We start from the raw sequence: 27,364 nt of genomic DNA on the forward strand, positions 1-27,364 counted from the left end.
GCTATCTGATGCAACTAAAAATATAGCATAGCAAGTACACATGGTCCCCATGTGTACACAATCCCCTCTATCACCATCCACTCTAGCACTCTTCCCCATCCAATAGGGAATCTATGTCGTCATTTGTCCCCTGTAGTAGGCATGCTATAACCATGACTATCACCATATATCGTCGATCGTACTCTGATGCCATGGTCTCCCAGCCAATCTCCCTCTCTACGATATCCAGATCATCTGCGTTGCACTCAAGTAATCTGCACAAAGCATTTCTCCCTGTCACTGGGTCATACTTTATCATCTCTCCATGAATCAAAATGCGAAGGATACGCCATACATCCTCTAGTGTCACCGTCGCCTCTCCAGTCGCCAGATGGAAAGAGGAAGTCTCCGAATGCCATCGCTCTGCCAATGCGGTAAGCAGTCCTGTGTTTTCCCTAATCTTGGGCATGAATGTGATATAGTATATTCCAAGTCCTACTAATGTATCTCTATCCGTGCTTCTGAGTCTATGTCGTAACATGAAGCAGTCCGGTCGGTTCTCCCGCGTGATCAAGGGATATTGTCGACTTTGCATCACAATTGGGGCACATTTTGTCAGTTTTAGGGTTTGCTCCTATGGGCTACATTTCCTTGTTTCATGTCCAAATCAAGGTGTTTCTATTCTATTTTTACCTATCCTATTCTTATCCCCCTTTTCGGGATCGTTCGCATGCTGTTTTTGGCCAAATTAGGGTTCTCAATGCACAATTGCGCCTGTGTGCTAGGTCCTACGCCTATGTAGCAACAACTTGTGCTTGTGTACCCTACACAAGCGTAGGATACCCTACACAAGCGCAGGATACCCTACACAAGCGTATAATGCGCTCACACAGGCGCAGAAGTCACTTTCTGCATTCCCTATGGGCCCCGCAATGTCCCGCAAGCCAGTCAAATTCATGAAATTGACAATATGGGTTTTTGAGATACACATCGCTGCTCCCATGTCGTCCAATTGTCTATAGGTGTGTACACATTCCCCAAGGTGATTTTCCATTGGAATGCTCACCATCTCTCTGCAAGTGTCCTTTTCCAGAGCAACAAATCCTCCACTTTGGCTAGTGCAAATGAACTCTTTTCACTCTCTTTGTCTCATTTATAGATCTTTGTCAGTGCATAGATGGACGTGCACCCTCTCCATCTTATGCTGGTCGTGGTCTTTTTCATCTTCAATTGCTTGTCATTTGTGTATCCGATCCCTGATTTTCAGTTTGTTTGCTCCTACCATTTTCTATCATTCTTATCGATCAATTGGCCTCTTTTCTGGATGTTTCCGGCCAATTCCTCGAGGGGGCATGCATGTGTCATTGTCAGTGTCTGGGGTATTTTCATTATTGTTCTTTGAAACAATGCTTAAAATCACATTGTCTCAAAGAGGGGCAAAATGTAGACGTCTAAAAATGGTCAACGCTTGAAGAGTCATACTTTAACATCTGCGCATTGCCTTATTTAAGGGTTTTTGCATCGCATTAACATTTCTCCTATGTTACGCACTTGGTCTTTATCATTTGTGAGCATCGAGTCCTTGTTCTGCATTCTTCATTTGTCTCACTTTCAAATTAGGTCTTGTTGATAATAATCTTCAGTCATGATTTTGGTCGATCTTATCCTGTCGCATCAATGTGCGTGCTCATTTGTCATATTTTGACATTGTCAATTCGATTTCATTCTGGACATCGTCAATCCTAATCGATGATAGAATTAGGGTTTTTTCCTCTTATCAATCTTATCATTTTGTGATAGATTTCTCATTTATCATTGTCATTTTCAATCTTGTCGTTTTGCAATCGATTTGTCATCGATCATTGTTCTCTTTTCAATCTTGTCATTTTGGCAATCGATTTGTCATCGATCGTCGTCTTTCTCAATCATGTCAATTTGGATCAATTTGTCATTGTTCCTCATCAATTGGCTCATTTATGAATCAAATCATTTATCAGCATTGGTCCTTTGTTAGTTGTGATCAAATTGAATCGGCATCAATTATCTTTTGTCAAGACCTAATTGTCATCCTTGCATTTCTAATTCATCTTCTAAGGTTTTATGATTTATTCATTTAATCTTGTTTGTCATTTTCCCTCTAGGTTAAATAATTTATTTATTTATCCTAAGTCTTCTTGTCATAATTAAATATTTATTTAATTGGCTAACTAATTCCTTCTCTCTTTGTGAATTAATTAATAAATGAAAAATTATTAATTAATTTACCTAATTTTCTAATTTTCATCAATTTTCTAATTTTCTAATTTCTAATTCCTCTAATTTCCTGTTTTCTCTAATATTTCTCCTAATTTCATGGGAATGACATAGCAAATTTGTCATAATTATCAATCAATCAATCTTGCATAGAAAGTGTCAATTTGTCATAATTTGTCATTCTTGATTTGAAATTTCCTTTCAAATCTCTTCATGCTAATCTTTTCTTTTCTCCAATTTGTCTATAAATTGGATGAATTTTTTCAATCAAAAGGTTGAATCAATCACACTTCTAGTACCCTTATGTTGTCATCTTGTCTTGACAATGTTGCTTTCACATTATGTTTATGCACTTGAAGGTGAGATCTACAAAACAAAGCTATTTGAAGGAGAAAGAAGGACAATGGAGCCACATGAAGGAGACATCTGCATTTGGTTTGCTTAGATTTCATTCTGAATGTCTTGTTTTCATGTTTTCATTGAATGTTTTTAGGATTGTTGTCATTGCAATTTAGTTTTTGTGATTGAGATAGGCTAATTTTTATATTGCTTTGATGATTTCCACATTTCCTATCTACACATATATATATATTGATATGCAAAATCTACAAGCAACACCATCACAACACAATTCTCATGACTAGTCTCCATAGTTCTCTAGAGTTTTCCACACTCAACAAATGATAGAAATTAAAGAGCCTCCATGTTATCCACCAAAAAATAGTGAAGTACAAAAATAATGCATGCCCACAATGAAGATAGTTAAGTACAATAATAACACATGTACTCCATGTTTGATAAAAAATGTAAAAACTTGGAAATAGATTATGAAGGGAGCTTAATGAGGATAAGGAGGAATTTCTCCCTCCTTCAGATGAAGAACCCTAGTCTCAAGAGTTGGACAATCTACCCTAGTAGGAAGAAGAGGATGTCTCTATTTGTGTTTCACCCTGGAATGGTGATTTTTTTTTTTAGGTATGTGGAGAATTTATAGTTAGGAGAAGAAGAAACAAATAATAAGGATGATCAGGAGGAGAACAAGAGGAATGAGAAACAAGTGGAAGATGAACAAAATGAAAAACCAAAGAATCCTTTAGAGTCCTATGTTGAGATTGAAGAAATTGGAAATAGAATTAATTTCATTGCAAGGAACAAGAAAGAGCAAGAGGGCTGCAAAAGTTGTGACACCAAATGGGATAACATATATGACATCTTGAATCTGTACCAAAAAGGAATTTTCAATGTTGAAATGATAATGAACCCATAATGAAGCTGCAGACTTCAAAGACCAAACAAGAAAGATAAATTCCACAAGAGAATGTTTGAATATGAGCTTGCATGAATATTGAGAATATGAAAATGAGATATATTACAATGTACAAGCACCTTGGATATATAGACAAGGTGTGATGAAGTATTCACAACTACCCTTTATATAAACATTAAATGCTCAAAGACAAATAATAAATGGCTAAAGAAAATTTAAATGACCTACAAGTGATAATAGAATCCCTTTAAACCAATCTCTTTCAGTTTTGGTCAAATCAAAACCATTTAAGCATTCAAAGATCAAATGCATCCTTACAAAAAATGTTAGTGGAAAGTAGTGCAAAGATGGAAAGAAGCCTATTTTTTATTTTGTGCATCATGGAGGAAAACCAAGTATACCAACACATCAAGGCGCACAAGTAAAAACTAGGGAAGTCATCATTTTGTTGCCAAAGTCACCTAATAATTTTGAAGTGTACTAATCTAGGGTAGTCTCTAAACAAACCTAAGACAAATAAATGCAATGAAGTGTGAGTGATCTAACTAGAATTCTGCCATACTATGCCCCCCAACTAACTATAGTAGTCACGACTAATCCCGGGTGGGAACAATCGAGTATTTTTGACAAATGAGAAGCTGGAAATGTCAAGGTAGACAGGTAAATACTAGGGAAGGCCTCTTTTCATTTCCCAAGTCACTCGATCATTCTAGGGTTCTCTACCTAGGTTCATCTCTAAAGAGCCTTAAGTGAAAAAAATTGCAAAATTACATAAAAATTGTTAGTAATTTTGACACATGGGTAACATGGACATGTCAAGGTAGGAAAGTAAATGCTAGGGAGGGTCTCTTTTCATTTCCCAAGTCAACCAATCATTCTAGGGTTCTCTATGCATGGAAGTCTCTAAAGATCCCTAAGCAAAATTGTAAGAATTTTAGTAGTTTTGGCAAATGGGAAAAGTGAAAATGTAAAGTAGCCAAATAAATTCTAGGGAAGGTCTCTTTTTATTTCCCAAATTCACTTGATCATTCTAAGGTGCTCTATTTGGGGTTGTCTCTAATGAGCCATAAGAGAAAAAACCTACCAAACTATGAAGAAGTTAATCTGAGAGATCGTAGCACATAGGAATGCTTTGTCTAGACCTATAAGTGGATATTTAATACATTCAAATAAACCTCATTTAGTTTTGGTCAACTCAATACCATTTGAGTATTCTAGCATCAAAAACATTCTTACAAAAAATGTTAGTGGAAAGCCGTGCAAAAATAGAAAGAAGCATATTTTTTTGTGCAAAGGGGAAAAAGTGAACCACTTCGAGAGATGGATGAGCACCAGTCAGGGACTCACTATTTATCCTCTCCACTTAAAATGTGGTACAAAGTGTATGACCATCTGATACCCCTTAGATGACACTAAATGTGTCACAAATGTCTTCTGATGCAACTCTATGACACCATCTAAGGATGCATGCACTGGCATCCTACACGAACGAAGTCATAGAGTCTGTATAGAGGATGGACTGTAACAAAAATGTGTTTAGATAATAAAATTAAATGAAATAATAGAGCAGAAAGTAAATATGACCAATTATGAAATAACAAGAGAAGAAAGAAAGAGTCTTACAACCGATCCATGCTTGAAGCCTCTAACTAGCTCCTCAAATAAACTCGACAACCTGCACAAAAATAAAACAAAGACAAAGGCTTATGGCTATGTTTTAGAGGCCTACCATAGTTAGACCCTCATTTTGATGTTTCCACCTCCACGGCCAACCAAGATAGATAGATAGATAGATAGAAAGATAATGAAAAATGAAAAATAACAATACAACAAAGATAATCGATAATATGTTATGAAGATAGTTTAAGAGAAAGAGGGAGAAGAAAACTCCCCTTTCCCACCCAAAGCGAGAAGCTTGCTAGATGATGATGAAGAAGAAACCGGTCTTCCTCAGAGCATGATAATGATGGTAATATGAGAGAGCCGAGTATGAAACGAAAGAGAGCTTCTAGAAAAGCATGGATGCAAGAAACCAGTAGAGTGATCAAACTCACAGCCAAAGAGATTGAATGAGTGACTGGGGAGTGAAAAATGGGTTTCAAAGGGGAAGATATCCATATTGGGATGAAGGAGATTGTCGGTGGACATGCACAAAGGAATTATTGGCATATTCCAGGCGCGGGTGTAATGTTCAAATGACCACCTTTAGACTATCAAATTTGCAGGACGTGAGCACAACACGTAGATGTCTTTGTAGTACGCTAGTTTCTACGCGTCAAATAGTCAATATGGCTGGGAAAAGGAAAAAGTGAATGGCTAACGAGGCAAGTCATATGGACAAAGATACAAGGAGATTAAGGAGTTCTCCAATTAGTGTAAAGCAGAGGCTCTTATGTAGCATAGAATTACACAGGGTGTAATTTACGACACTATATTTATCCCCCACTTTAGCGAGCATATTATTATTATTATTATTATTGAGATGTGAGCTATAGTAAAGATTACCAATATACAAAGGGGAAGCAAAATCCTCTATCCATGAGGAGATGCCTCTGGAGAAGATTCCTAAATGTTTGAAAAGACGTTGAGCTAGGTTGTTCCATAAGAAATATGTTAGTTGCAGACAAACATGATAGATGAAAAATCAAATAACATGATACAACAGGCACTGAGATAACATATAATGATAAAAGATAAATGCATTTTACTGGTATGGGTAGCATGTTGTGCTAGATAGCCATATGATAGGGTGATTTTAGATAGAGTAGACTGGCCCTCACAAAAGGCAACAAGTTCCAATGGTCTGTCCCCAAACACGGCAAATGAGATAGTGGTTTATAGATTTTGCTAGTATGGGTAGCAAGTTATGCTAGATAGCCATATTATAGGGTGACCTTAGATCAAGTGGTTTGGTCCCCACTAATAGGCAAAAAAGATAAGGATTTTGTCGGTATGGGTAGCAAGTTATGCTAGATGGCCATACGATGGGGAAACCTTAGATCAAGGAGATTGGTCCCCACTAATAGGAAAACAAGATGATATATCAAGTGGTTTGGCACCCACTAATATGAAAACAAGATAATGGATCAAGTGGTTTGGCCCCCTTTAAAGGAAAACAAGATGATACATTGTGCAAATATGATAATGCAAAAATATGAAAGCATAGGAGAACACCCCTTAGAATGGTATGTGTGAGACACATGTCATTCTAAAGAGAAGGGATTTTGTGTTAGTCAACATAATGAGATGTTTCCATGGAAAGCCACCTTTCAAAAAATGACACATAGCACCAACAACATCAAAAAATACATCAAAGCATAGGGGGATTCACTAATTCAATTTCAGGACCCATAGCAATGAGAGAAAAAAGATAATATATAGATTTATATGGGTTTTTAATCTTGGTACCAAAATTTATAGATTGTATGAAGAAGGCACATGAAGACAAAAAGAAAATAAAAATTGGTTCAACATGAAAGAGAGCCTAAATACCCCCAAAGCTTTGCATCGTCCTTGATATCGAAAGGCAAGATACAATAGATAGAAGAAGGGTGATTAGCAGAGAGAAGATGATTAAAAAAGAAAATCCTATATTTCCAAGCACCTATGAAGTGACTTGGGTCCTTTAGGAGAGAAAGTGACATATAAAGATAGATAACCTCCTGTTTCCAAGTACTAATAGGGTAACTTGGGTCCTTTGGAAGGGAACAAACATATAAAGAAAGTACGAGGGAACAAAAGAAAACACACTCTAATCTACAAGATAAAGAAAGTGAGGTGTTGACCTACATGACATCCACAAACAAGTCATTATCCTCCCAATATTGATCATATGGGGAGGGAGGTTAGGATTGAAGGGGGATAATTGCAATAGGAGTGCCTAGTGTGGCACCAACAACATGGGCTAGGGATAAATTAGCTTCCACATTTTGGTCCAAATGCCCTTGGGGGGAGAGGGTCAATGATTGCATAAACATTGTCGATAGTGTTGGGATATCCTTCAAGGAGATGAATAGACACCTCTTATAAGAAGAGGTGGGTGACTCGAATCGAGGTGGTAGAACAAGAGCTACATTGCCAACTATCAAAAGAGGGGTAAAAACAAACTCAGGAGAAGGCAAAACCTCCTCAACAAATACATATACTAAAGGTACTAGAGTTGACTTATGGTGGTCAAATTTAGGCATGAGGCCTTGTTGGAACTTCTTCTTTGGTTTCTATGGAGGTAAAGACCTCTGATCAATCGTAGTGGGTTTGAGTACCTCAAAAAAAACTAGGAAGTAGATATGGGTACAAAACAAGCTGAGTAGACAGGGTTGCACTAGGCACCACCCGAGTGTGGAACATGTTCACAAGCTGGGAGAATGGAGGAACATCTGACAAGGAAGTGATCAAGGGAGGCTCCAAGGAAGGAGTGACAAAAACCCGCACCTATTTAGGGTAAGGCTTGTCAATAGCTCCTACAGTGAATGGCAATGAGAAATAAGATGAAGTAGGAGCAAGATCGATAGGCTCAGAAGTAAGCATAGAAATGGAAGGGATGAACACCATCGGTTCACTTGCAAAACTCATAGCGACTTCATTCTCATAGGCCATCATTCCCTAATGATGCTTATGCTCACATGCTTGTTGATTATGGTATAGATGGGGTCCAGAAACAAAAGTCTGGGAAGACTCAGCATCATCATGCTCCATAGGAGAGGCCTCCAAAACCAAAACCAGTGAAGGAGAAGTGCCAACTAATGAAGCAGGAGTTGTATCTGACATAGGTCTCACATTCATAGCTACAGGTGCCCTTCCTCATTTTTATCAAGGAGCAGTTAGAGAAATAGGGGACATCTTTGGAGGTTGTGATGTGGGAGCTGATGGAGATGAGTGAGTACAAGGTGAACATCTACCCTTATTGTACCGGGTAGGATGGGGGATTTCAGCAAGGACGAGAATCTCAAAGGGAGGGTGGGATGCAGACTATGGCAGTATGGGTGCCTTTCCTTTGTTTGTACTAGGTATAAATGTAGGAATAGAAGACACCACTGGAGGCTGCATGGTCCTAGGTGAATGAGGAGGTCTACCCTGAGGAATGGGTTTAACCTTAATCTCCAATGAAGAAGGGGCATTAGGTATTACCTGCTCAAGCATAAGAATTGATGGGGTGGTGATGGGTGTTGGAGGAGGCAAGGAAACCACATGCTGAGCTAATGAAGAGGCCAAATCTCATGTCTTGTATTAAGTATGTGTTGGGAGCATTTAAAACTGAGTCAAGTTTATAGGCCCATTTCAAAATTTTGCCCTGCATTTCCAAATGATTAAAATAAGTCAGTTTGAATGGCCTAGTTAGCAAGGAGGTAAAATGGAGTCGGTTGATTTTCAGAGGGTAAGGCTCGGGATTCATGTCCCACATCTTTCATTTGGCTTATTCAGTGATGTGCAACTTTCAGAATTCAATTTGGATAAGTTTACTAGGTACCCATTTCGAGGGGTGAGCTGAAAGTGCATTCTAGGCACAAGTGCAAATTTTATTAAGTTGCCTACTTTGGGTGTTTATATCTTTTGCCCTGTTGATCGTCATGGAGAAATTCAAAATGGATTCAATTTTATGCATAAAAGTGAGTTACCCTGCAAAATTTCAAGTCTTGACGAATCCGTTTGCTCCGTTTTCATAGCCAAATCCGTTTGTAGTTTGTGATGTTTGCACAAGTGTAAAAATGTCCTGGTGAGCATCATGTCAGAATGTTTGTCCCGGGCTAATGTTGGTATAAATGGTGAGCTACATTTCAAATTTCAAGATTTTATCAATCCGTTTGATCGGTTTTCAAAAGGACTCATTTTGCCGTCAAATTCAATTATCCGCACTTCCAGTGTTATATCAGTTAATGTAGCCATTTTGGTGAGCGCACCGTTTGCATCCTGTCAGTCGGGTGATCGAACTAAGAATTCAAAGATTTAATATGTACTTAAAGGTACCTATGTTCCGAATTTGAGAGCTTACGGAGGTCGTTTGGTATTTTTAAGAAAGGCGTCATGTGTTGCCAGAACATTGACTTCATCAGGTCCGCAGTGTCGACAAAGCCAGTTGGCCGTTTTCGGAAATTAATATCTCTTCACTCGGGACTCATCTTGAGAAACCTTTTGGTAGATGTCATCCTTGTATATCAAAGTACATGCTTGTCAGATGGCGAGCTCCAGAAAGGTGTTTTGACAGGTTTGAAAATTACGTCTTCGCGATTAAATGCGAAAATTGTGGCGTAATTGCCTGAAGGATGTAAAATGCAATTTTATGATCCAAAAGTGGTGCCGATCGATTCCAGAGGTTTGTTTGAGGTTCCTAAGATATTCCAGAGGCCAGTAGCTTGAAAACGAAATTTTTTTTTAGTCAGACCCACTCTGGGGCCCGACTTGACTTGTTGCTCCAGGCATCTTTTCAGGGAAAGTTTTAATTGTTATTTTAAAATCATATGTTATATGATTCAAGGTTTAAAGTGAAAGCCAGATAGGAGGAGATTATGGACCCTAGCTTCTCACTAGACCATGAGTGGTGGTTCTTAGTCTTATTGTTTGGTAGCATGGTATGGAAAGAAGAATTTCAACTTTCATGGTGGTGTATGATATTAGCATTGCGGATTGGCATGGTTCTTAACTTTTCCAATTAGAGTCATTCAAGCAACTACAAATCAGCAACCTAAGTGAATCATTTATGATTTAAGAGTGAAGCCCAGTCATCTTGCTGAATATTGGGAACAACCTCCAAAGACCTCTCTCACGTGGTGTTTGAAGGAGCCTGCAGAAGCCATTGCTGGACGTGGAGAGTGTGAGAGCAAAAGAAAATTAGCAGCAAATGCCATTTTGTTTTCTCTATTGTGTGCGTGGCATTGGAGGTACCAAGTGCATTGAAACTCCCTTTGATAGCAGCTACAGCAGCAATAAACTTTCAGACAAATGCATTTGGCAGGTGTAAAGTGCAAATCCTATCCTTCAAAATCCTATCCTATCACGTGGGCATTAAATTTGGAGAGGCTCTTCCTTTTACCAGCAGGAGCAACGTTGGAGTTTATTGGCTGCAAAGGACTCCATTAAGTCTCATGTGGCATGGTAAATTGGGCTTTCAAATTTCAAGCAAAGCATTTCCTCCCCATGACATGGAAAAGGGCATATAAAACTTTCAGCCAAATGCATTTACCAACAGCAAAAACTTGAAGAAAATGCACTTGGCTGTTGTAAAGCCCACTCCCCACCATTCTTTGCTAGCATCCTCTCTGTGGCGGTGCAAAGAGGCGTCATAAACTTCCAAGCAATGCAAACGAATCTGGAAAACGCCATTAAAAACGCAAGAAAACCTTCAAAATGCAGTCCCAGGCATAAGATAATTATCCCACATTGGCTGTGCACTGGGAGTTTTTAGTATTTATATGCAAAAACGCACAGTAATATAATGTCTAAGCCTTAAAGGCTTTTGACACAAGGTGCCCATGGGCGCCCAAGGCGGGCCCACGTGCGAGCACGCTTCCTGAGGCGAAGGAAGAATTGACTGGACGAAGACAAAGTGGACCCCACGCAGGCACGCTTCTCGAGGCAAAAAGGCAAAATTTTGCAGACGAAGGCCGAGTTAAAGAGCGAGCAAGTTCGAGAGAAATCGACGGTGCGCGCTATTTCGCAAAGGGAAGATGCACGCGAGTTAAGGCTGCGAAATAGCGAAAGTGAACGAGATCCATCCACGTGGCACGTAGGTGGCGGGTACAGTCGGCAGTCCAGCAAGCGGGTCCCGGTGAGGTGGCGATGACGTGGCATACAAGCAAGCGGCCAAGTGGCAGTGACGAAGCAGATGACGTGGCGATGATGAGGTGTCATCCCAGGTGGCATCCGGTCAACCCCATCAGCCAATCAGAGGCCGCCACGTGGCAAGGCCTCAGAGCACAAATGGAGGCAAAAATCAAATTTTAAATGAATAAATGATATAGTTTAGACTATATTGAAATTCGAAATATTTAAATGATGGATCCATGATGAGAATTAATTCGCCCAGGGTCCAATTTTTGGCCAAAGTATAAAGTATTATATATCGCCGAAAAGCTCTCGGAGCGAGGAATCTGATTATGAAGTTAATTTGGACAAATGTGAAGTATTTTAGAAGTAGTTTTCACGGGAACGAAATTCAGTTAGAGAAGGGACACTTGGCAATTCAGTTACAGATTTGATTTGGTTCCCTCTCTCTTTTTATTCCCCATTCTTCTCAGTTGTAAGGGTTCCAGAATTCTGTGAGAAGGACTCCAGTTTTCATGGCTTCCAATTTTGAGCATTCTTGAAGATTGTACAGGGCAGGGCTTTTCCTTCAGTAATGGAGTTCAATTCTTGTTATAGGTGTTTTTAGTTGCAGGGTCTTGTGTATGTAAGGCATACATAAATTCACACACGATTGTCTCTAGATTTGTATTTCCATTTTATCAAATCAGATCCTCAAGGAGGATGAAATTTGTTATCTCAAGGAGATAGTTATGATTGTTTGCAGGGATTCTTCAAGGAAGGATTTAAATTCTACAATAAATCATAGAAAATGGAATATAGTTTCAAGATCTGATGATTTTGTGAATGATCTTAGTAATGCATTTATGCAAGGCATTAATGCAAGAATATTTAATAATGAAGATGGATTTGCAATCGAAGCTTTCATTTATAGTTTGATGTATGACTCTGTTTCCCTTGGATAAGGCACTGATCTTGCAATTAAAGGGGTTCTCAAACCAATTTAAAATCCAATCAGAATGCCTTTAGTTTGTGTTATGTTTTGAAATGTTTCATCTATCTCATGCTCAAGTATACTTGAGTTTTATGTGTAGATCTAGCCCATCTGCAATAAACTACTTGTTTTGGAGCCTTAGTGAGATCTATCTGTTTATGTTGATGCTGTCATAGATGTGTAATAGGTTTAATTCTAAGCATCAAAGGTATACCCGCCTAGGTTTTGCAGAGCCTGAAGAGTAGAAGGATTCATATCCTTGTCATGTTGTCCAAGCCCTGAAGTTCTTCATAGATTGAATTGGCTACTTCACAGATCAATTGCAGGTGTTCTTGGGTTATCACTTTTGGTGAACAACAGTATGATTGTATAAAAAATTGCCACAAGGAGTCACGGGCCCAACTAGAGTAATCCAAAAATGGTCTAAGGTAAAACCTCCACGGGCAATCAGTGGCTGAAAACTAGTGTCTTGGATTATGTGCATTGTGCCCTCGTGAGGAAACTTTAGACATTTACAGACAACCAAAAGGATTGCTTCCATGGAGATTAGCTAGGGGATACCTAGCTTAACCTAGAATACGTTTGATTCGGGAATGACAATAAAGGTGGTGGAAACTGCTTTGGGTCCCACAAGGATTGTCAAAGTGGTATTCTCAAGAGGTGAAATAGAAAGCCCATCATGTGTTTGGACAAAGGCATGACACTCATCGCATCTCACCCTATTCTAGCCATTTATGAATAGAGATTCCTTTATAATGACATTGAATTGGTATGTGGGATCTACCATCACACCTGTAACAGTGTAATTATTGATCTTGGTCAAGAGAATAATGGAGTAGCTTCCCTGCTATAGGGAGTGCCTAAAGGTGTGAATGATATTTCCTTATTTTTCATCTTCTGGCTAGGGGGAAAGATAGGAATGATAGTGACCATGTTGACAAAGGGGCCACCACTCGACTTGGGGTTTGATGATGCAAAAATAAAGTTAGATGAATAAGGTGGAAAGTGATCAATGTAAATTTGTAATTCACTATTTGTCTTATCCACAAACTTGTTAGCGTAAATAGGGAATCATGTATAAGCATCAAAGAAATAGATTAGCCAACCATGAAAACTAAAATGCAATGAAAATAACTCCTAATACAATCAATGAAAACATAGAAACAAAGCATTGAAAGGAAATGCAAACCAAACAAACATCCCTTCCATGTTATTCCATTGTCATTATTTCTCCTTCAAATGGATGTGGGTGTCACCTACAAATGCAAGTGCAAATGAAAGTGTTATAAGTGTTTTGAATATTGTTGGAAGTCTTGCCTTTATTCCTTAAAAGTCTTTCAAATTTTGGGTTGATCCTTGTCTGTGGGTCCATGGTTCTTAAGGGTTTAGGGTTTTGCAATTTCAAAATCATATAAAAAAAATATAAGCCTTTGTGTTGCATTATTTCCAAGTCACTCTATTTGCTCGTTGCTTTTTCCACTTAAGTCAAAGGGTCACTGTGTCGTTGAAAGGGGGCATTTTGAGTTCTAGGCTTGGGTGGGTTTTAATCAAATTTGAAATATTTCATAGTTTCCTAGTTTTTCCTTTGTATCTATTGGGTTTTTAAAGGCCGAGAAAGTTTCTTTTGATCTAGCGGTTGTCATGATACCGCAATGGGAAGTTGCACATCCTTTATTCATCACGACCCAGTGACAAGCTATTAGTGGCGGGGCCCGACAGATAGTTAATGCAGATAGTTTTGTGGTGACGGATAAGAAATGAAGGATGTTAAGGATCGAACGGTTAGCTCATGATCCAACAATTGTCACTGGACCGCGATTGAGAGATGCTCATCTTTTATTCATCGTGGACAAGTGACTAAATGGTGGGCCCAGCTATTGTGGGTGGTCCAGGTGTGTTAACGGGTTGGTAAGTCTGAAGGAAATCAACATCTGTCATTGGACCATGATTGGAAGTTGCTCGAATTTTATGCATTGTGAATCAGCGACAAGCTGTCAGTAGTCTTGGCGGTTAAGTATTATCTGTCATGTGTTGGAGGTTAAGTGATGACGGTTAAGCTATGACTATTCTTTAAAGACCGACTAACAATGAAATGATCCGACGGATGTCATTAGACTGCAACTGAAAGATGCTCGAACTCTAAACTTTGCGGGTCAGCGAAAAAGAGCAAATGAGTGATTGGGTGATGGGCCCACTTTTAAAAGCTAGTATGATTAAAGGGTATGCTAGTTCCGCATGATCCGACAGCGGTGGCTAGACCGCTATAGAAATTTGCTTGAACTTTAATCTTTGCAGATCAGTGACTCAAGGAACAATACTCAAAAGAAGCCCTTCTGGTCTGTTGGAGCCAAAATTTGAAATTTCAAAAGGATTAATTGCAAAAGTGTGCGGCTTTATTGATTGTAATTAATGCTCAGTTTTCAATTAAGGTCCCTACATACACCATTGTTTTGAAGTATAAATTTGCAAAGAAGAATTTAAGAAGATTTGCAGAGAAAATAGGTGCATGGTTTTGTGATTTCTCCAACAACAAGTAAGTTTTTCTGCGACTGTGCTTTACAATTCTTATTTCTATGGCATTATTTGGTGCTTGAAATTTAGAAGAGGTTATTTGAATAACAATTTAAGTAAGGATAGTTTTAAGATGGCACTACGAAGGGAATTCAAGGGAAAGATAGATTACCAAAAGAGGGCTATCTGTGATGACTTTTTAGAACAACTGGCTCAATCTACAAATAGTGTAGCCAAGATAAAAGAACTCATGCCCAAATCTCCCCGCCTGCATATTGGTGATGGTTTATATGACAAGGGATGTTGGCTAAGAGATGCCCAGATAGGTATGAGAGGTCTAGGTTTGTTCAGGGTAGGATTTGTTCTATGAAATACACCTACTCCAATAAATAGTATATGGGAATTAGATGTTGGAAAACTGGTGGTCCCTAGAGTCTTCACTGACGTTGATTTGTTGACCCAAATTGCAAAAAGTTGACCCTATCACTAGGACTGTGAGAAATGTAAATGGGGGGCCCTTAATTGAAATTAATGATGATGAATTCAGAAGGGTTTTCTGGCTGAGTGAGGCCTCAAACTATTTGGAACCCATTGATTTGGAGATGTTCAAGAAGGTTTATGATTCCTAGAGGGATCATCTTAGGAGTGGGCCGTTGAAGGAATTTTTTGCAAAGATAGGAGGATTGACATTGGTAGGCCCTAGCACAATGAATCCCTTCCCTATGAATTTTTTCACTTTAATGGATAAGGGTATATACTGGTCTCTATGTCAAATTCTTGGGGAAGATGCAGAGAATGCCATGCCTACCCATTATATGCTTATGATGGCACAAATTTTGAACCTGTCCTTAGCAATAACCTATGATTTTGCACCTTATCTTATAGATGCCATTCATGAAGGTCTAATCGGGATAAATAATGCTAAGGTGGATAGACCTTTTAGCTGGTACTGCCTGTTGATGCACATGTTCTTGTTTAAAGGTGCTGAATATTTTGCAAAGGATATGGATTTACTAAGGGAAAAGGATGGTGAAGACATGCTTGTTTAGTTATGGAGTATAGATTTGTTTTGGGACAAAGAGGACGCAAGTTACTTGAAATTTGACAGATGCTTTGCATCTAGGCTCATAATCTTTCTATGTCAAGAGAACCCGAGGATCCCAAAGGCTCTCCTTGAATTCATTAGACCAAAGGAGTTTGCTGAGAATATTAAGATTATGCACAATTGGGGTGAAATAATATTGCATCCTATTTCCACTATTTTCAGAGTATATGGTTTTAGGGGAACCCCATATCTGCTTCCCTATCAGGTCCCTTTGAAGATCGACATTCCTGAGATTTTGAGGCAGATTGGGGGCCTACAAGAAGCAGAGCTAACAAACAAAGGAAGAGGGAGAATTTTCCCAATAGTCACTTTGGCACATCAGTTTGTAGTCACCAAAGGTGGTTGGTTGCATTTTGAAAGCTTCCTTCAGCCATACATATTGTCAATGATAGTTGCTAGGTTTGCTGATCTAGAGGACTTCTTCAACAGTATGTTCAGGAAGAAAGTCAGGTGTGGGGGTAGAATTCATTAATTTCACTTTCCTGAAGATATGATAAGAGATGAATTCAATTTGGATGAGTAGGAAGTAAGAAAGGAAAAATGGTTGGGATTCAAGAAGACCCTTGATTTTGTCCAACATTTTGACAAGAGCTATGATCCTTTGAACAATTTTCACCCTTTTGAAGAAAAGATTAAGTTTTTGGTAGACTATTTTGAAGATGCAATGCAAACCTTGAATGAGAAGAAGGATGTTGTAATGAAAGTAGATCCTGAGAAAACTAAGCTTGTTTTAGCTAAGCCTATTTTTGCTAAAGTTGTTCCCCCTGGTGAATATGTGATGTATAAGAGATCACGGTATAATGTAGTGATGCCAAGGAAATATGAGCCTTCTACTTCAAAAGGAAAAACACCAATGAAGGATTCCCTTGAGTCACAAGCCTCCCCAAAAAGGAAAAGGTTGGAAAAGGAAGCACAATCAAGTGGGTCTTTCTATTCTCTTTCTCAATCCCCATTATTTATAGGTGATGAGAGGGCAGTAGTTGAGCAATTGTTGCAGTTAGGAAGCCTAGGAGAGATTGCATGCACATACAAAGAACTATAAGAAGGGATGCCAAAAGAGCTAGTAGGTGCCACAATGGACTTAAATATTGAAGAGTTTGTAGGCAGAGAATTGGATCCTGACATTAAGCAGGCCAGTGAGGAATTTTGGGTTGATAACAGTTTTGTCAAAACAAGAGCATTTTTGCAATTTGTTTGGAGAGGACAACAAAGATGTGAAAAGGGGAAAGTGGAACAACCCCATAAAGATACATTTGTTGTTGAAGCAGAAATAAAGCAATGAATGCTGAGAGAATTTGACTCAATTACCCCTGAGGAAGGGAGAAAATTGATTGCAGATGCTGGAGTTTTGATTCTCCCGGAATGGGACATAGCTGATGCCTTATTTTGTGATGTAGTAAGAAAGGAAATGAAGCCTCTAGAAGGAATAAATTATAATAATGACCATGCGGCCCTTGCTATATGGTCCCTAAAGAGGGAAGAAAAAAGAAGAAGGAAAGAATCCTCATGATTTGATTACTCGGGAGACATAATTGTAAAGAGGTAGGGATACAGGGGTAGTAGAAGCTTCCAGCACGACCTTAGAGTCTCCTAAATTTGGTATGGTAGTGGCTGAGAAAGAAGCCAAGGAGAAAGCTAATCTCTAGGTGAAGTTAGAAGTAGTGCTAAAAGCTTACAACGAAGCAAATCTTGAGATAGATCGTAAGGACAACACCATTGCAGAGTTGAAGAATAAATTGGGAGGACAACATCAAAAGGGTGAGTCTTCCAATCTGATGATTGCCTCTTCTCCTGCCAAACCCCCTCCTTCCAGCCCAATTATTGAATTCCCGCCTTCTCCCATGACTCCTTGTTTTCAATCAGCTGAGAACATTCAAGATGAGATGGAGAGATTTAAGCAGGCCCAGGCAATATTTGCAAACAAATATGAGGAGAAGATCAGGGGTACCATTTTGAAGTTTGCTGATACTATTAGAGCATCAATTTTTTACATTTATATGAAAAGAATATTGAATATTTTGAATTATTTGAAAGAAGATAAGGCTATTTTGGAACCAATTTTGGATAAATGGATTGCCAGAGAAGTTGATTTAGAGCTTAAATATTCATTCCAGGAGGAAGTAGGTGTTGAGGCCACTATCAAAACCACTTACAAATTGGTAAAAGCTTTATCTGGGTTTGCAGCTGAAAGAGTCAATGTAGAAAGAAAGGCAAACTTATATCGAAAAGAATATGTAGATCAGAAATTTGAAATGTTTCATGGAGGTTTTGTTAGTATTAATAAATTGAAATATAAAGAAGTATGTCTTGGTGAGTTAGGCCATAAGGTGTCTCAAAGAATAAATAACATCATAAATATAGATGATACTTCCTTATTCATTCAAACCATTGAAGAGACTTAAAAAATAAAATCACACTTTGGTTTTTTGGAAAAGGAAGTTAAATAGTTAAAGGGGACGTGGAAAAGATTAAATAAGTTGAAGAAGAAAATTGTTAGGTTCTCTTGGCCTGATGATGATACCTTCAAGATATGGGAAAATACATATGTTGTGAAAGAGACAAAAGCGTAGGGAGATTCTACTGACACTCCAACATGTGACAGCCCGCAGGCAACCTAAAGTAGTTAGTTCTTGCAACAGTTTTTGGAAATTGGAATTTTGAAGAATCAAAGACACCTGGCACCTGATTTGCAAATATTGAGAAGTCAGTTGGCCATTTTTTGGCTGGATAACTATTTAGTTATGCTCTTTCTTCAATTTTAATCAATGTATCTTTTGGGGGGAATTATGGTTAGAATAGGAATATTTTCTGGGGAAGTCCGAAGCTTGTCGCATCCTATTTTCTATAAATGGATACCAGGACTACCTAGAAGGGTGTCACATAATTTTGTAGCTAAACTCCTACAAAATTAATACAGGCCATGTTCTAAGCATTTTTGAGCCAGATATATGGTACTTGTAATCTTTTGATGGAGAAATAAAATATACAGTCCAGAGAATTTCAACTCAGACTTGTGTTGTCTCTATGCCATTGTGTTGGTGTTCATTCCATTTAAGTAATCAAGGATTGTTTATTTGAATGATTTGCTAGGCGTTTAATGAAGTTGTTTTAAGTCTTTTTCTTAAGGAGGAAATATAAATGTACTTTAAACAAAGTCATTGATATTAGTATTTTTGGGGTAGATTTGATGATGAAGTCTGGTGCAAAATAGGACTCTATATATGTTAGGCATATACAGAGTTGATAGATCGCTAATTTCTGACTTGTGTACGAGTTTCTTTTGTCAGGTTGTAGCTTGTTGTAGATGGCTCTATTGCCCAGATAAGGCACTGGTTTACTTCTTGGTGCATTTTGTGGTCCTATTCAAAAATCAATTCAACTTTCCATTTTATGTTTAGTTGTACTAGTCCTTAAGGAAAGTTTATAGGAATTTACACTGGTTTCTTGTGAACCTTTTTCTATTTTTGTTAGAAAGTAGTCATAAAAGGTTTCACCCACCCAAGCTTTTAAAAGCTTAAAGTGCAGGAGGTTTCCTCATTTAAAACCTGTTAGTGAACTGATTTGTCCTTCGAAGATAACTATACAAATAAACTCAAAATGCCCAGAATGAAGGACAAAAAGTACTAACAGTTGGATAGATTATCATTGAAGTGATAATCTTCCTCTGAATTGAGAGGTACAACTCCCTCTTAGAAGATTTACAAGGAAATAAATTGCTGATATGGTTTTAACCAGAAAGCAATAAAGGAAAATAACATTCATCCATAGCCATGAAAATGAATGCCAAAGACTTACAAAACATATATAAATGAAGACCATTAAATCAAATTTTAATTTTTTGCACTTATGGATAGCATTTGGACTAAAAACTAACAGAGAAAGTTGTTGCTCCAATATGGCTTACTTTCAAGCACACAGACTTGTAATAAATCCACATACACAATTGATTATAATAGAAAAGACATTAATAAACAACTGCAAAGGCTCAAAGTCCAGCTACAGCCATGAGAAGAATATCAGCAACACAAAGATTGAAGATATCATCTGCATTCTATTCATGTCTGAAAATCAACTCAAAGATTGATATTTTCTGTACAAAGCATTGATTAGAAAAGCTTCAACTCCTCCCTTACAAATAAAAATCTACTCTCCCTCACCCACAGGCTACTGGAAGAAAAAAAAAAGAAGAAGAACCTTTTCTCTTTCAATCCTTTCACAATAAATAGTTACATGAAATTTTTATTTAGTTTTTATAACTGAATCTTGAAAAAATTTTTAACTTCTACTTTTCACTTTCCCTATTACTCTTATTTATAACATCAAATATTTATAAACATTAGAAATATAATTCTTTAAAGTTTATAAAATATTTGGACAGGTGGCACTTGAATATTTTAAACCAAAATTAAAATATTCATTATGCTGGGCAGGCTGAAAATATTTGTGACAATCAAAATCTATGTCGGTATGGGAGCCATAACTTTTGTTTCCACCATTGGATCTTTCTCAATCTTGGATATGTTAGCCAAAATCTAGTTATCTGCATTCTGATGGGAGAGATTCAAAAATAATATCTGAGTAAAAATATATGAGCTACTTTGTGCGGGTCTATATGACTATCATAAAATCAGATCTGCAGAGCTTAAACCTTGAACTTCATCGAACAATTTGAACATCACTGAACTGTTTGAACTAGGTTCAAACGGTTCACAGTTTAGAGAAAGAATATATGAAATATCACTTGCGACTATGAAATAGAGTTGCTACAAAACACTTAAGTGAACGTAAGCCCGAAAATGTCTTAGACACAACTTAGAACCTGCGGTACCTAAATGAACACTATGAACTCTATTCAAGATGGTTCAAGGGGTTCATGAGGTTCAACAGACCATTGAAACTTAATGCTAAGGATTTAGAAATGATTTAAATGCAGATTAGGGATTGAACCAACAAATTTTTAATAAGAAAAGGACTCAACTAAAAATTTTCCAAGGCGACTCACTCTTGTTATAAGGTACGAATGATAAGGTAACAAAACCTCATCTTGTTTTGTTTATTTCAAACTTTTGTTGTTCTCTTCCATTTCAGCACAGAGGTAGTAACTTTCACTTTTAAAGAGGGGACAAAAATTTTCAAAATGGAGAACAACAAAAATGGCGACTCTGCTGGGGAGAGTCATAGTATAAGTCTATGCTACAGATAACTGATTGTATCGCTCAAAAGTTCTCCGAATATGCGTTTACCTATGTTCTTGTAATAGGCTGCCCTATCCCCGCATTTTTAATTATCTCTCTGAAAATAGTATTATCGTTATGTTGTCTTCTGTGAGTGATTTGTTGAGTTCAATAATAATATTCTAAATTCCCAATTGGGTGGCGACTCTGAAAATATAAACAACCAATGCTTTTGAATAAATCACAATTTGTTTGAAGGAAGTGTATACAATGTAGAGAGGAAGAAACATGAGGTCTTACATGAAGAAGAATCCTAATGAGAAGTTGCAAGAAGGATTACCAGAACCAGTCCGGAAAGGCTAGAAGGGAATGGTTATGCATGCACTAGTTAATGCTACATGGAGATAGAAAAGCAACCATACAGGTAAGTCTTCTCAATGACTGGTATATTTAAATTCTAATACATCATCTCATGAATCTGAACAAGACATCATGGGTTTTCATACTAGTCTATTTGGTAATAATGAAGATATTCAGACTTTTCATCAAAAATTGTCTCACACTGACAATTTTGAGAGGGATAGGAATAGCTCCAATGTTAGGGTGAATTCTTTGCCCTGGACTGTAGATGGGAATGCGAGTTTAATTGATATTGACCATGTCAACATATCAGATTCAGAATAAACCTTCCCAGACCCTGATGAGGTTTCCCAAGAAATTGAGGTTCTTAACAAAAGGGTCCATCAATTAATTTCATCAAGAAAACAAAAGGAGATGGATAAGGAAAATGAAAATAAAGCAAGAATTATTGAGAGAGATAAGTTATTGAGATAGATTGCAGATCTTGAGTTATTCACCCAAGAAGAACCTAAAAGTAAAGAAGAGGGCCCTTTTATCAAAGAAAATTTTACTGCTAAAGTTAGTCTTGCACCTAAAGTTCATGTGCAAACTAGTAGGGAGGTTCAAAGTGATCCACAACCTACCAAAGTCATCACTAACAAAGGGAAACAAAAGGTTGTAGATATTGTGTTTGGTTCAAAAACTGTAGACATAGTATCAAGAAGTGAAACATTACATCATGGATTGTCTTTACATGAGGTAGAAATAGAAAGAATGAGAAAAGAGAAGGAGAATTTGCATGGAGAAAGTTGAATTAGAAGAAACTAATGCCAAAGTTAGGAGAAAAATTGATTACTTAAAAGCTCCTCCTATAATCTTCCCTTCAACAGATCAGAGCAAATCTATACCTCAACATAATTCACATTTTGCAATGAAAACCCAACCGACCATGCCCATAAATACTATTCCACCTCTAAATCAACATGCTCTTGTCAACCAACTTAACCCTTCCTTTTCTTTTAATATTGCTCCAGTAAGTCAAATACACCTTGTACAACCTCTTAACCAAAATAACCAAGTCCCTCGAGCTGGTGGTCCTAGTTTTAGGATGAACATGTTGGCAAATGCACACTCCAATGAGATATTGTAGGTGATTGAAGGTATTGTAATTGATGGCAACCTTACAATCCTATGGCACCAGCAGATACAGACATAGGCACAGACACCGGCACTGACAGCGGCAAAGATGTTTACCGCCACCCTGGCCGACAAGATTTTGTCTATTGTATTTTGTATTTATTTGTAAAATTTTTTTGTAAGCTGACAAGGTGAATTGTAATAAGGCTCATATATAGGTATGAGATCTTATAGAACATTTGAGATAGGAATATGTGAGATGGATAATATGTGCGAATATTAAGGTAGATTGTGGAATAAGGTTTATGATTATTGCAAGAGCTTAAATCGGTACTGAACCTGGCATAGCAGATGCTGAACCGAAGTAGTACATGACATTGGATTTATATAATCCACTTTTGTAAGTCAGTGAGACTTCCCTTTTTGTATTTAAGCAGTGAGCTTTAGGTAGTTGGCCTTCCTGCATATGCAGGCCCCTATTGTATCAGTAATATTCACTTATTGGCTAGTGAGCGAATATTGTGGGTCACAAATCCCACCGAGGTTTTTCCCAGACCTGGTTTCCTCATTAAAAATATTGTGTTATGGTGTGCTTTCTATGTTGTATTTACTAATCTTATTTACTGCATTATTTCTGGTTTACCGGTACACTGTTTTGGAATGCAATTCATTTAATAAGTTTAAAAAATCCATAAACCGGTTAGATACTGATTCACCCCCCCATCAGTATCTTTGGGAATCCTAACAATTGGTATCAGAGCCTGGTCCTCTATTTTCAAAAGCCTAACAACTTGAGGAAGATTCTGACATCGGTATAGATGGATAATTTGAGAAAGCAACTGGAAACATCTCTTGCAGATTATGATGCAGAAAAGTTGAAAAATATGAAACTTGAAGATGATCTGAAGGCTGCATAGGAAATCATTCAAGGACTTCAGGAGAATCTTACTATTGCTAGGAACAAAAGAAGAGAACTTCATGAGAAGATACTGAGTGATGATGATGAAAAAGAAACTCTTAATAATCTTGTAAGCAAGATGAAGCAGGATAACATGGCCTTGAGGAATGAGATGCAAGATATGACTATGAGGTTTTGTAAAGACACTGAAAATAGAAAGAAGAATGAAGATGATTTGGCTAGAAGAATCAATGATGCTGCAAATGAAAATCTAAGACTCAGTCATGAGAATGATATGTTAAAAACAAATATAATTCACTTGGAACATGATAAAATTGAACTCATGAGATAGAAGGATTTCTTGGAAAATGAGTTGGCTATTGCAAATCAACACAAGGAGAAATTCAAGAAAAGTTCAGAAGAAATTGATAACATGCTGAAAAATTAGAAACCTAATGGAGACAATAGTGGACTTGGCTTTGAAGTTGGTGAAAGCTCTGACATTGCAAACAATCATGATCACAACAAACCAGTAAGACAACCTAATGCTTATAAATTTAATGGGAAATGCTTTAATTGTAACAAGTATGGTCATTGAGAAAATCAGTGTAGATCTAGAAACTATTAGAATACCAATGCACCCACCAGTCATTGTTCTAAATGCAACAAACTTGGACATAATTCAGAAAATTGCAGATTGAATGTAAGATGTTATGTTTGTGGAAGATTTGGACACATATCTAATCAATGCAGAACACATACCAGCATAGGATATGGAAAAACAATTCAGAAAAACAATGTGACTTGTTATGTTTATAACAAAATTGGACATATTACAAAATTTTGTAGAAGTAAGGCATCATCGACAAATAACAAAGGACCCAACCTGAAAGGTAAAGAGAAGGTTGAAGAAGTAAAGCAAGAATTTTCAAAACAATGGATTAGAAAGTCAGATCAGAATGTTGATGTGAATACTCCTCCACCGACAGAATAGAATAGAGTACCACTCCACTGACAGGAGATTCTTCATCTAACTAAGAAATAATCCCTTGGGGGTATGGAAACAAATTGAAAAACATGCTAATTTACCCTCGGTTGATGGTGAGAAGTTGAAATACTTCTTTACCAGAAGATGTGTTAAGTTTCACTTAACCGACAGACATTAAATGTGGTAGTTGGAGGAAATGACATTATAAAGAAAATGTTTTGGCTCTCTTTTCATTCACCGAGCATTCGAACTTCCTTAGAGCGCGAAAATCCAGAGTGAAGGCATCCATAGAGAGAAGTGAAGAAAATCATTCAAGCACTCATACCTAAAGGTAGATTAAGGTATTTATAACAATGGCTTCCTCCTCTGCACCTGAATTCATTGCAAACCCTACTGTAATTGAAGTTGTTAAGTGCCCTAGACCCGTATTTAAGATTATTCCCAAAATTGCGAAGAAATATGATACCCTAGGAGCATTCTCAAAAATACCTAAAGGTGTTGCTTATGTTGAGGATCCTAGAATCTATATACATTTTAATATAGAAGAACTAGGAGATGATGAAATTAAGAACATGTACAAGACTATTATATGTGATGAAAATGGAAATGTTAAATCGGAACACAAGATAATTGAAACCCTAGGTTTTGTGGAGATTCTTAATATTCCTAATTTTCCAAAGGATGTTATAAGGATTGTGCTAAGCAGAGCACATGGAGAGTTCTTTTGGTTAGATTCAATTCATAAGATAACTAAAGAGGTAGTTAGGGTAGTGACAGGCTTTCCTTCCACTAGTAGCAGGCCTGACAAGACTAAAAAGGTTCCAAATGACACTGTAATAACCCTAACTGGCAGAACCTTTGACAAGAGATCCCTAAGAGTAAATAATGTTAAGGATATCAACATAAGGTTCATAAGCATGATTCTTGGATACAAGGTTACACATGCCAACATATTAAACTCTGTTTCCAGCCTATGTATCAAAAGTGCCTATGACATGGTAAACAACAATGCAAAAATTGATATTTGCGAATGGTTGAAAGATGAACTGATAGACAATCTCAGGAAGATAAAAGGTGATAAGAAAGGTACATTTAGATTTGGCAACCTGCTTATATGTTTAATGTTATATATTACCAAGCAAGTTCCCAGTATTGGTAGAAAGGATTTTGGTTTGAACATACCGGTAGGAAAACAACTTCTGGACATACTCAACAACATGGGAGATGACAGAGAAAAGAATATAAGTGAACATTTTCAAACACTTAAAGATAGAATGAAAACTTGGATAAGGCTATCTCAAGCTATTGTTGACAAATATCAATGTGGAATTGTATAGGCAACTTCTTTTTTAAGGAATCCCAAGTTACCTAAACCATGTTCCTATTGAAATGAGGGACAAAATCTAGAAATTTGCTGGAAATAATGCCATAAGTGCAGAGGAACACCTGAAGTCTTTTAGTGACATGATTAATGACTATGAGATTGCCAATGAGGATGTGATTATGAAATTGTTTGTGCAGTCTTTAGTGGATGATGCCAAATATTGGTACAGAGGGTTACCTATAGATAGCATCAGTTCTTGGGATGAATTCAAGAATTTTTTTCAAGAGAAATATGGAGACAAGAGAAATGTGAGCTTCATGCTCAATGGATTTAACAACATCAGAAAGTTTGATAATGAGTTTGTCCTAGATTTTAATGCCAAGTTTTAGAAGGCAATGGGTAGACTATTTCAAGTGATGAGGCTAGACAAGAATGTGTATTTAACCACTTATTATAGTGCCTTTGATCCTAAGATGGCTTACATTCTCAGAGATAAGAACCCACATAGTTTAAGAGATGCTTTTAGAATTGCAATTAATGTAGAGAGTAATAGAAAGGCATTAGGTAAAGTGGGAAGAAGAATTGATGGAAGATTGTGGCAAAAACAAAACCACAACAAAATAAATCCTCTAAATAAGATGATAAAATAGAGAAATTAATGACTACTGTTAAGGATCTTACTACTAAAGAAAGTAAATCTGAGAAGCCTCACTACAATTGGCAAGACAAACCTGCTAGGTTGCATGATATGCCATATAACACTACATGGAAAGATGGCAAACCTATGCAAGATAGATCAAAAGGCACACAAAATCAAAACACCCCTGATCCTTTAAAAGGAGGAAATGTACATAATATGGAAAATACCCCTTGGTATATGACATGTGATGGACCACATTCCCCCTATCAGTGTGATATGGCTCAAGCTCTAAATGAATCCATGAGGGATGAGGGTGAACCTGCAGTTAATATGCTTGAGTATACTGTGGATAGTGACTGTGAGTCTTCAGAAGATGGAGCAATTGAATATGATGTCTCGAGAAGCAATTTAAATTTCCAAGGGTAATTGACAATTGACTGGCATCCCACTTTGAATGTAGTCACAATTGAAGATGAAGAGATTCATCTTAGAAGGCCTAGAGAGGAGGAAGTCAAGAATCTCACTAAGGCTGCAATAGCCAAAGCTATAACTATAATTTGAGAAGCAACAAAAATGATGAAAGTCAGGGTAGGCCTATTTCTACATTGTTAAGGAAATTTATTCTAAGAGGACCATTGAAAAAAAAACTCCTGTCAAAGATAGTCAGGCTAAAAGTGACTAGTCAAGTAATTCAGGGAAACCTGATGTTGTTGATACAACTGGTAATAAGGCAGAGACCACTGGTGATAAGAGAACAAGTCACCAAAATATAGAGAAGGCTAAAACTCATGTTGAGTCTAATATTAATACTGCTTTTGATATGACTCAAGATTTAATAGAGATGAAAGTTTTAGTACCTTTGATAGAGCTGTTAAAAATAAAAGAACATAGAGAGGCTGCTTTTTCTTTGATTTCAAGTATATCAGATGTAGATGCTTATTCTAAAAGGGGAACTAAAAAGGATGAGAAGGATCAAGGACAAAAGGTCCCATAAGTTTATGTGGGCACCACTATTAAT

At 37.4% G+C, this 27,364-nt stretch overlaps 1 long non-coding RNA gene across 1 annotated transcript; it reads left to right on the forward strand.

Moving 5' to 3' along the window:
• Nucleotides 1-10,948: 10,948 nt before the first annotated feature.
• On the forward strand, nucleotides 10,949-11,531 carry LOC131858226 (uncharacterized). Its single transcript, XR_009358972.1, has 2 exons — nucleotides 10,949-11,223; nucleotides 11,267-11,531. It is a non-coding gene; the product is annotated as an uncharacterized LOC131858226 (long non-coding RNA).
• The last annotated feature ends 15,833 nt before the right edge of the window (nucleotides 11,532-27,364 follow it).

This window comes from Cryptomeria japonica, chromosome 9 (genome assembly GCF_030272615.1).
Source record: "Cryptomeria japonica chromosome 9, Sugi_1.0, whole genome shotgun sequence".
NCBI classification, from domain to species: Eukaryota; Viridiplantae; Streptophyta; class Pinopsida; order Cupressales; family Cupressaceae; genus Cryptomeria; species Cryptomeria japonica.